Consider the following 10963-nt stretch of genomic DNA (forward strand, 5'->3'; position numbering starts at 1 on the left):
AACAGAAGAGAACTGTAGACTATTGTGGGGCAAAGATGGCCTAATGTTGAGCAGTTGGCAACTCTTCTAGATTTGGAGTTTGCGATGAATTGCTCATAAACGAGCTGTATACGCATACGAGTACTGAAAGATCTTGTCACTTCCGCGTCAATATCTCAATCAATGGTTGAATTGCGTTTTTAGTGTCACGTGTGAAGTGCAAATGCACGGTGAAATTCTTTACTTGCAAAGAGTCCAGTAGGGTATTGCCATACCTCAGCACATCAATCAGCCACTGTACAGAAATAGTCTACTGATCCCGCATGCGAGAGGCGCCATGTTTTGGTGGCACTTTCAAAGTCTAGTCCACACTCCAAGTATTAAGAGCGGTGCCCGCCCGGTCTCTGGTGCTGTAAGGCAGCAACATTACAAATGGAGTACGCATTCTTGTATAGACAACACATCCGCTATCCTTAACTTGAATGTGCTGGGGTTTGACAGACTACAAAGACACAGAAATAGGATGCATATTGTAACAATGCATAATTTTTGCTGTAATCATAGTTAACTGCGCAATCTGTGGAGCTGCAGCTAAAAATATTTAAATGAGCGGAATGAATACAATTGCCGTGGGCAGTAAATGGACTTGTTTTTCAGTCGCGATGTAGTTCATAGAACTGCACAATGACCAGACGCTCACTTAAGTGAAATTAGCTCTGTTCAATTCTAAGCAGCAGGAAATATAATTAACACTATCTTAAAACCTCTGCTTTCAATCACTGAAGCACCCTATTGTGCACGTTAAGGTTCTACAGCAGAAACAAGTAATGTTTGGTGGTTTGAACAGATATTGAGGAAAAAGAAAAAAGAACTGAGCTATTTCTTTAAGTAGTTATCCAGGCCTGCAAGATTGAATTAAATGTAATGCTTTGGAGATCGAATTTTTAAGTGGTCTGGGGAAAAATATCTTCAGATGAACGTTGGGGATGCAATTGCACCGTAGTAGTAATTCTAGGTATTTAGTTCTAAGTGTGCAATTGACTGAGACGTGTTACAAGCAAATGCATCTTTCTGTAATCCATAAAGGTTTACAGCAGGTAGTTTGCTGAAAGAAATACTTCAACCACTGTTCATTTCCATCTTTGTGAAATTTCATGTTTTAAATGAAATCGCCTATTATCTCCCACCTATTCTGCTGACAAATATTTGCATAAATCTACCTCTATATGTGACAGATAAATAATAAGGTGCCACACGCAATGATGCATGTTGTCCTGTTTGCAAGTCTGCTATAGCAATTTGGTCATCAAAAAATGCACCATGAACATTCAATTGCTTTGATAATTGGTACTAAATGATAGTGAGCTGACAAATGAAATGAACTGCACCCAAATTCCCCGTAAATATTAATCCAGATGAGTTGGTCTTGGAAGAAAATTTATTACCAAGTCCAGATTGTAAGATCTTGATATGCCATTCAATTACTTGATATGCCATTCAATTACTTATTTAGTAAGGAACAAGGAAATGCAGGCGCCAGTTTAGGGGAGGGGATGTAGCTCAGTGGTAGAGCGCATGCTTTGCATGTATGAGGCCCAGGGTTCTATCCCCAGCATCTCCACTTGTTTGGGATGGCAGGACTGTCATATGAGGAAAAATTGGAAAGACTAGGCTTGTATTCACTGGAGTTTAGAAGGGTGAGGGGGAATCTTACAGAGACATATAAAATTATAAAAGGACTGGACAAGCTAGATGCAGGAAAAATGTTCCCAATGTTGGGCGAGTCCAGAACCAGGGGAGGCCATTTAAGACTGAGGTGAGAAAAAACGTTTTCACCCATAGAGTTGTGAATTTGTGGAATTCCCTGTCACAGAGGGCAGTGGAGGCCAAATCACTGGATGGATTTAAGAATTAGATAGAGCTCTAGGGGCTAGTGGAATCAAGGGATATGGGGAGAAGGCAGGCACGGGTTATTGACTGGGGATGATAAGCCATGATCACAACGAATGGCGGTGCTGGCTCGAAGGGCCGAATGGCCTCCTCCTGCACCTATTTTCCATGTTTCTATGTTCTATGTTTTTCTTGTTTTAAGTTTTGGTTTGGTTGTCCATTTAAAATGAAGGGGGAGTGGAGTATCAAAGATGAAGTGGGAGGCAATTTCCATGGAAGTGGTGTTACGAGTAGATAGGGTGGTCAAAAAGGCTTTCTCTCTACACCTGTCCTATCCATGTACCTGTCTAAATGTTTCTGAAACGTTGCGATAGTGTCTGCCTGAACTACCTCCTCCTGCAGCTCGTTCCATACGCCCACCACCCCTTGTGTGACGAAGTTACTGCTCAGGTTCCTATAAACCTTTCCCCCTCACCTTTAGCCTATGTCCTCTGGTTCTTGTGCCTTCAAGTGTAGCATTTCTATCCAATCCATCATGGTGGGCCAGCTTCTTGCATTGCTCCCATCGTGCAATTGGAGAGGGAACTCCTTGATTAAGACCCAGTGATGACTAAGGATTGGAAATGTCGTTCTCTGAGCTAAAGGGGAACTTGTATGTGCTCTTACCATGAGCTTGGTGGTCTTGCCCTGCCTGGTGATTAGAGCTTGTAGATACATGTGGTGTCGAAATATCGCACACGAGACCCGAGTGACTGAAGCACAAGTGCTGGAGTAACTCAGTAGGTCAGACAGCTGTGATCAGAGATGCTGCCTGATCCCCTGAGTTACTCCAGCACTTTGTATCTTGTTTTGTAAACCAGCATCCGCAGTTCCTTGTATCCACGGATATAAATGCTAGCTGCGCCAGTAAGAATAATAGACAATAGACAATAGGTGCAGGAGTAGGCCATTCGGCCCTTCGATCCAGCACCGACATTCAATGTGATCATGGCTGATCATCCACAATCAGTATCCCATTCCTGCCTTCTCTCCATATCCCTTAACTCCGCTATCCCTAAGAGCTCTGTCTAATGTCATATTAATGTTACATTTGTAAATCTCTCCTGCCTGCATTAACTTCTTTATTCACAATAACTTGTCAGACAAGGAGACCAGTCAAACACGAGACTGTTCTACAGACTCAAAACATGCAGCATTTTAATGTTATTTTTGATAGTGTGAATATAAGGTCAGTCACATACACTTGTTTACAAAGTGAACTATGGTGATCCAGCATTCTGTCACTTTCCCCCTTGAAAACATGTCCCTGTTACCAAAATACAAGTCACACAGACGTTAAAAGATGTTGAATGTGGGCCACTTAAACCACACATACTGTATACCATCCTAGCACAGAATGGGAGCTTCACTGGAGGGAAGTTTGATTCCCACAGAATGAGGTGTTGCCAATGTTCATGGCAAAATAAAAGGGTCTGAACCTGAAACGTCACCCATTCCTTCTCTCCAGAGATGCTGCCTGACCCGCTGAGTACACCAGCATATTGTGTCTATCTTCGGTGTAAACCAGCATCTGCAGCTCCTTCCTACAATATTTGTGACCAGTCAGGCATTAGTGATGTTCACCAGAATGAATTTGGCTGGGGGAAGTAGACTGTTACTGGGCAATCAATATGAACACTGCCACATAAATACAAGTTACTGCTTATTGTTGCTTATCTGCATTGAACAGTAAAGGCACATCGACAAAGGCAAATGCCCATGCTGAACATAAAACCTAGTTCAATCAATCTCCTCCATCTGCTCGTGACGATCTAAAAGCCTCATCAACGCCACTGTCATATGGGTGTCAGGGGTTATGGGGAGAAGGCTGAAGAATGGGGTTAGGAGATAGATCAGCCATGATTGATTGGCGGAGCAGACCTGATGGGCCGAAAGCCATAATTCTGCTCCTATCACTTATAACCTTATGCTATCTACCTCCACCACTGCCCCAGGCAGCACGTTCCAGGCACTCACCACCCTCTGTGTAAAAAAAAAACTTGCCCCGCACATCCCCATTAAACTTTCCTCCTCTCAAATTAAAGTTATGCCCTCTAATCCTTGAAATTCCCACATTGGAGAAAAAGGTTCTGACTGTCTACTCTCTCTATGCCCATAAGTTTGTTTACTTCTATCAGGTCTCCCCTCAGCGAACCAATGGTCCAGAGAACACAATCCCGTTTGTGCAATTTCTCCTTGTAGCTAATACCCTCTTTGTGTAGTTAGTCCTTTGGAATCATGATATCAACGGAAATAAAAGTTAGCCCAATGATCCATTTGGGAATTTACCTGGGGTTTCATGACCAGCTAGTTAGTATTGTAGAGTCATTACAGAAGGACATGTGTCAGCGTGACATCAATGTTTTAATGTACTTTTATTCCACTTGAAACTACCGTTGAAGGATGATTATTGCGTTTGTTAAAAGCCTTCAGTAATTTATTCAAACTCAAATATTTCTTCCAAGTGTTTTGAACCATCTGTTGTGGACATGTTCGGCACATACCACTGCATAAGATTAGCACACGAGGAATGGATGTCTTTGCCCTGTATTTTATACTGTGTGATTAGGAAACAGCGTATTGCTAAAGCCGGTTTATGTTCGGAAACCATGCTATATATATATATTTTTTTTAACTTTCCACAGAATTCTGGCACTCGGTAATAAGTTTTGTTTACGAGTCTGAATTCACCGGGTATGATGTAATCCATTCAGCAGGCGACATACATCCAGCAACAACAATCTCTGCCAACTGGTTTTGTGAAACATTTTGAATCTCGCAGTTTTGTTCTTCTGCATAATTTTGGGCACACAGTCGAGGCAGAGATTGCGTTGCCATTTTCAATCGCAGTAGTGTAGGAGCGAGCGATGGCCCTGGGAGATTTTCCGTTGCAGCGTGTGACGGCAAAACGCTCAAAAACTAGGTGCGATTCACGTCCAGTGTAGAGAGGCTGCCAATTAAGTCTGCGGAGGACCGGAGCGAGCAGAATGGAAGGTAATCAATGTTTTTGATTGCTGTCCAATTTCTGTTCTGAATGTGTCAAGGAAGTACATTACCCGGGTCTGCCAGTGTGAATTGGATTACAAGTGCTGTTGAAGCAGAAACGGTGCTTCGCAATTCTTGGCAGCGACCGCCGAGAGATATATATTTTTTAAATTTCATGCAGGAACAAGTCGCTTGGAAAGCAATGAAAACTTTGAATAATATGATTAATCTTCAGGCGCGATGCACCAGATGAAAAATATTTGGACTCTCCGAAAGTTTGTTGGAGACACGTAACTTTTGATTCAATTCCCCACTCTCCAGTTGAATGAGTGAACAGTGGCCGGTTTTTATATTTATTGATGTGTTCAGTGCACCGACAGTGGAAGGGTGTCAATTTGTCTTTACAACTTCATGATCTCAGTTGCAGATCTTTGTAAATCACCTAATCTTACAAGCTTCTTTTTCTGTAAACAAATCAATAACATAAATGGGAAGAGAGGTTAAATTATGTTTCAGTTTACGATGCCTTGGGGTGAGGTATGTAAGGTGGTGGGTGAGCTGATCAGCAGTCGAAGACAGATCCTTCCAGTTAAAGGACATAACGTGCTGGAGTAACTTAGCGGATCAGGCAGCATCTCTGGGGAACATGGATAGGTGTCGTTCTGAGTCAGGTTCCATCTTCAGCTTCTGGAGAACATTATTCGGTGTCATTTCAGATCAGGACCTTTCTTCAGCCACATGAACAGGTGACACTTTGGGCCAAGACCCTTCCTCAGCTGAAGAAGGGTCCCAACCTGAAACACCGCCAATCCATGTTCTCCAGAATTCTGCCCGACCTGATGAGTTTCTCCAGCACTTAGTGCTTAGTTTAGTTTAGAGATACGGCACGGAAACAGGCCCTTCGGCCCACCGAGACATGCTGACCAGTGATCCCCATACACTAGCACTATCCCAACACTAACACTACACCCTCTCCCGATATCTCAGGTCCTCGAGTCCAGGCAACATCCTCGTAAAAAGTTGTTTAAAGAGACATCAGGACGTGGAGTAGCAAGAAAGTTGGGTGGAGCAGTGATAGAGCAAATTAATCTAGTCGAGTGCATGAAGGTGCGATCTGGGAGATCAAACTGTGAAAACACAAAGGCAAAATCCTTAAAGCCCTGTCCCACTGTACGAGTTCATTCCAAGAGCTCTCCCGAGTTTGCCCTGATTTGAACTCGATTTACGGTAATGGCCACTCGCTGGTACTCGGGGCTCTTGTGGACATTTTTCAACATGTTTAAAAATCTTCACGAGTCTTCCCGTGCTTACCTGCCATTAGCGAGTCTTCCCGAGTACCCGCTGTTTGCGTTACGAGCCGCTAAGAGACGTCCCCGAGCTCCGACGTACCCGCTACGTTCATTCTATGTGCTTACCACGAGTTTGATTTTTTTTTCAACTCGGGAGAGTTCTTGGAATGAACTCGTACAGTGGGACAGGGCTTTCACTCAGGACCATTGATGTATAAAGAAACCTTGGATGCAAATCGACAGCTCCCTGAAAGTGGCCACACAGGTGGATAACGTGCTGCATTTGAGCAACACAGGTGGACAAGGTAATGCATTTGGCATGCTTGCTTTCATCAGCCAAGTATTAACTGTAAAGGATGTGAAGCAATCTTGCAGTTGGACAAAACATCAGTTAGGCTGGGCCTGGAGTGTGTGATACAGTCTGGTCTCCACTCTCCAGGAAGGATATGGTAGCAATTGAGAGAGTGTCGAAGAGATTCACCAGGGTGTTACATAGAATGAAGAGCTGTTAAAATGAGAGATTTGAATGGGCCATGTTTGTCATTAATGGAACATAGGAGGCTAAAGGGAGATCTTTTAGAGGTTTACAAAATTATGAGGGGTGTAGATAAGATAGATGGTCTGAATCTTTTCCCCAGGGACTGGGGAGTCTAGAATCAGGGAGCATAAGTTTAAGGTTAGAGAGGGCCGATTCAAAGGAGTTTGCAATGACTACCACCAGGAGGTAGTGGTTCAGTAACATTTAGAAGGCATTTGGACAGGTACTTGGATAGGGAAGTAATCCCGGCTCTTGGGATGCGCTGTGTGGCGGCAGAAGGCTGCTGGGATGTGCCGTGGACCCGGAACCCACCCAGGAGCCCGCTGGCCGGACGAAGGAAGGCCCAGCGGGTTGCTGCCTGCAGGGGGGAAACTTTGGAAGCCTCCAAGCTCGGCCCCGAAGACCAGAGATCTGAGGAGGAGGGAGTTGCCGGACGCGAGGAGTGGGCCGGTGGGAGAGGGACCGGGGTATGGCCTCCAGCACCAACAAGGGGTTGATGGAGACTTACCTGGATCAGGAGCTGCTCAACATCACGCACCTGGCCCAGACTATGGACTTTTTGAAAATGGCGGCCCAATATGGCGGCTCGTGCAAGTGTGAGTAATGCTGAAAGAATTTCACCTTGCTGTGCACACGTGACAATAACGCATCGTTGAATCATCAGAGGGATGTGGTCTTAATGCGGGTAAATAGGATGAGCATAGATAGGAATCACACATGGCATGGATGTGGTGGGCTGGGACAGCCCCTCTCTGTGCTGCATGTTGACGTGATTCTCGGAATCAATGAAGTCTGGAGCCAAGTTGGCCTGACACTGACTAAATCCAAACTGGTCATGTTATTGGTGATTAAATGCGGCTTGATTACACTGTCAATTACACCTTTGATCACTTCATTGATGATTGAAGTCGACTGACTGGGTAGTAATTAGGATTGGATTTGTTCTGCCTTTTGTAAACAGGACATACTTGGGTAGTTTTCCACACCGTGGGAAAGATTCCAGTCCTGTAACTGTATCGGAAGAGCTTGGCTGGAAGTTCAGCTGGTTTTAGAGTGCATGTCTTCAGCACTACGGCTGGGGTATGGCCTCAAATGTCTTTTCTATATCCAGTCCTGCCAGCCGTTTCTTGAACTCGGATGGAGTAAACATATTAATGGACCCAACAGTGTAGGAAAACGCTGGGAAGGTCAGAACTTCAGAGGTAACATGAAACCATGAACATGGCGGAGTGATTTGATGGGCCAAATGGCCTAACTTTCCTCCTATTACTTTTGAACTTATGAACCACAGGCAGTGGCATAGGGTGGGTTTTGAGCGCCCGGGGCAGTTTAACGTTTTGCGCCCCCTCATTAGCGGGGGGGGTGGAGGGGTGGGGAAGAGAGAGATAGAGAGAGAGAGAGAGAGAGAGGGGGGGGGAGAGAGGGGGGGGGGGAGAAGGGGAGAAGGGAAGGGGGAAAGGGGAAGGGAAGGGGAGAAGGGGAAGGAACACGTTTTTGGTCTCTTCCTTCAGGGGATGCAACTTCTTTTGTCGTATCCCCCGTCTCCGCCTGTGCCGAGGCCTAATGGCGGAGCTGGCGGCCTCGGAGCTGGGGCAGAGGCAGCGGCGGCTGGGACAGTGGCAGCGGCGACCAGAACTCGGAGCGGGGACAGCGGCAGCGGCGACCTGGCCACGGAGTTGGGACAACGGCGACCAGAACTCGGAGCTGGGGCAGCGCATCGGCCGCCCGGCATCAGAGCTGGGATTGCGGCAGCGGTTGGGACGGCGGCAGCAGCAGCGACAGCGGCGGCCCGGCCACGGAGTTGGGACAACGGCGACCCGAACTCGGAGCTGGGGCACGTCCCGGGCCTCTGTAGAAGCAAGCCCTGCGCTGTTTTTATACTCACAGCTCCAGGTAAGACCTCCTCGCTCCAACGGCTCCCCGGGCCTCTTAATTTTATTAAAAATTTTTACCCAACAATTTATTTGCGCCCCTAAAAATTTAGCACCCAGGGCGACCGCCCCTCTGCCACCCCCCCACGCTACGCCACTGACCACAGGTATAGGGATGCATCACAGCCTGGTTTAGGAACAGCTCCATCCAGAACCATGAGAAATTGCAGAGTTGTGACGCAGCTCAGACCATCACACAAACCAACCTCCCTTCCATTGACTCCATCTACATTGAACGCTGCCTCGGCAAGGCCACCAGCATTATCAAGGACAAGTCTCACCCTGGTCACTCCCTATTCTCCCCTCTCCCATCAGGCAAGAGGTACAGAAGTTTGAAAACGCACACCTCCAGATTCAGGGACAGTTTCTTCCCAACTGTTATCAGGCAACTGAACCATCCTACCAGCAACTAGCGTGCGGTTCTCACCTCCCATCTGCCTCACTTGAAACGTTCAAACTATATTTAATTGTACTTCATTGGACATCAATGTTATATCTTGCACTAGATGGTGTATCTTTATCCTTCATCTGTGCACTGTGAATGTGTATTCATATATAGCCTATTCTTTGACTGGAGTAGCTCACAAACAAAAGCTTTTCATTGTACCTCAGTACACATGACAATACTAAACTAAACTAAACCTAAACAGGTGGGAGGTGTGGACCAGGTGAATTATCAGAAAATATGTGAGAGAGTGGAAGATATCACAGAGGGGGAGAAGTGAAGGATCAATGAGAAAGGGGCAAGTCATGTTGAATTAAGGTGAGGCTGGTGTTTAGCAGCAGTAGAGTTGCGGCCTTACAGCACCAGGGATCCGGGTTCGATCCTGACTACAGGTGCCTTCTGCATTGAGTTTGTACATTCTCCCTGTGACTGCGTGGGTTTTCTCCGGGTTCTTCGGTTTCGTCCCACATTCCAAAGACGTGCAAGTTTGTAGGTCAATTGGCTTCTGTAAGCCGTCTCTAGGGTGTAGGATAGAACCGGTGTACTTCATTGGATCGCTGGTCGGCATGGTAATGCCTGTTTCCACACTGCATCTCTAAACTAAGTTAGTAATCCCAAAAGAGGCAGAAGGGGCCAGAGCAGCAATGTGTTCAAGGAACAACAATTATCCAAGCAAAGAGATGGAAAGGGAGACTCTCCTCCTTGCTTTCCAACACTGGTATTAATCCCTGACTGGTTTCCAAAGACATCACAATCTTGCAACACACCACGATGATTGAAGTATTATGTGGAAGTATTTCTGCAGTTTCTCCCTTTGATCGTTGAGGGAAAGCAGACAAAAATATTATATTTCAATTTTGCACAGTTGATTCTGCGAATTACAAGATTCTAGCATCTGAAGTGTTTTGCGTCCTGCCTTGCTTTTTCTCCGTTAGAAATAGACACAAAGTTCTGGAGTAACTCAGCAGGTTCGGGCAGCATCGCTGGGGCACATGGGCAGTGGTGTTTCAGATTGGGACCCTCTCCACACCTGTCCATGTCCTCTGTCCTCTCTCACCCAACACCTCAACTTGTGTTGTTCCGTCTCCCTTGGTCTCCACCCTATCCCAAAGCCGGCAGAGATGCTGCCTCACAGCGCCAGAGACCCAGGTTCGATCCTGACTTCAGGTGCTGTCGGTGTGGAGTTCGCATGTTCTCCCTTTGTTGGTTTCCTCCGGATGCCCTGGTTTCCTTCCACATCCCAACGATTTGAGGGTTTATGGGTCAGTTAGCCTCTGGGAAAAAAACAAAATTCCCCTGAGGGTGCAGGGAATGGATGAGAAAGTGGGATAGCAGAACTATTGTGAAAGGATGATCGATGGTCAGCATGGACGTGGTGGGCCGAAGGGCCTGTTTCCGTGCTGTATCTCTAAACATAAACATTCCTGTAACTCTATTCTTTCTCTATAATTTCAAATACATCTGTTTTTTAACTTTTCCTGGTTGTAATGGAAGATCATCAGCTTGAAACAGTAACTATTTTCTCTATCTCTCTACTTGTACTGCCCAGCTTCTTGTGAACTTCTAGCATTTTCAGGTTTCGCCCATTTGCCGAACAATCTCCCCTCACCTGTATCCACCCGAATCCACCTATCTCTCGGCAGGCTTTGTCCCCACCCCCACTTATTTAAGGGGCTGTCCCACTTGGGCGACCTGATTGGCGAGTTTAGACAAGTTTGAAAAAATGACACGTTGAAGACCTCCTTCGACTATGTAGAAGACCTCCTTCAACCTCCTTCGACTGTGTTGAAGACCAGCTTCGACTAGTTACGACTAGCTGCGACTAACTTCGGGAAAATTGGACCCCGAATAGTGGAGAGAGTAGACG

The 10963-nt window shown here is 46.1% G+C and overlaps 1 non-coding gene across 1 annotated transcript; it reads left to right on the forward strand.

Moving 5' to 3' along the window:
- Window positions 1-1528: 1528 nt before the first annotated feature.
- On the forward strand, window positions 1529-1600 carry trnaa-ugc (transfer RNA alanine (anticodon UGC)). Its single transcript has one exon. It is a non-coding gene; the product is annotated as a tRNA-Ala (tRNA).
- Window positions 1601-10963: the final 9363 nt, after the last annotated feature.

The sequence above is a fragment of the Leucoraja erinacea genome, chromosome 25 (assembly GCF_028641065.1).
Source record: "Leucoraja erinacea ecotype New England chromosome 25, Leri_hhj_1, whole genome shotgun sequence".
In the NCBI taxonomy this organism is placed as follows: Eukaryota; Metazoa; Chordata; class Chondrichthyes; order Rajiformes; family Rajidae; genus Leucoraja; species Leucoraja erinaceus.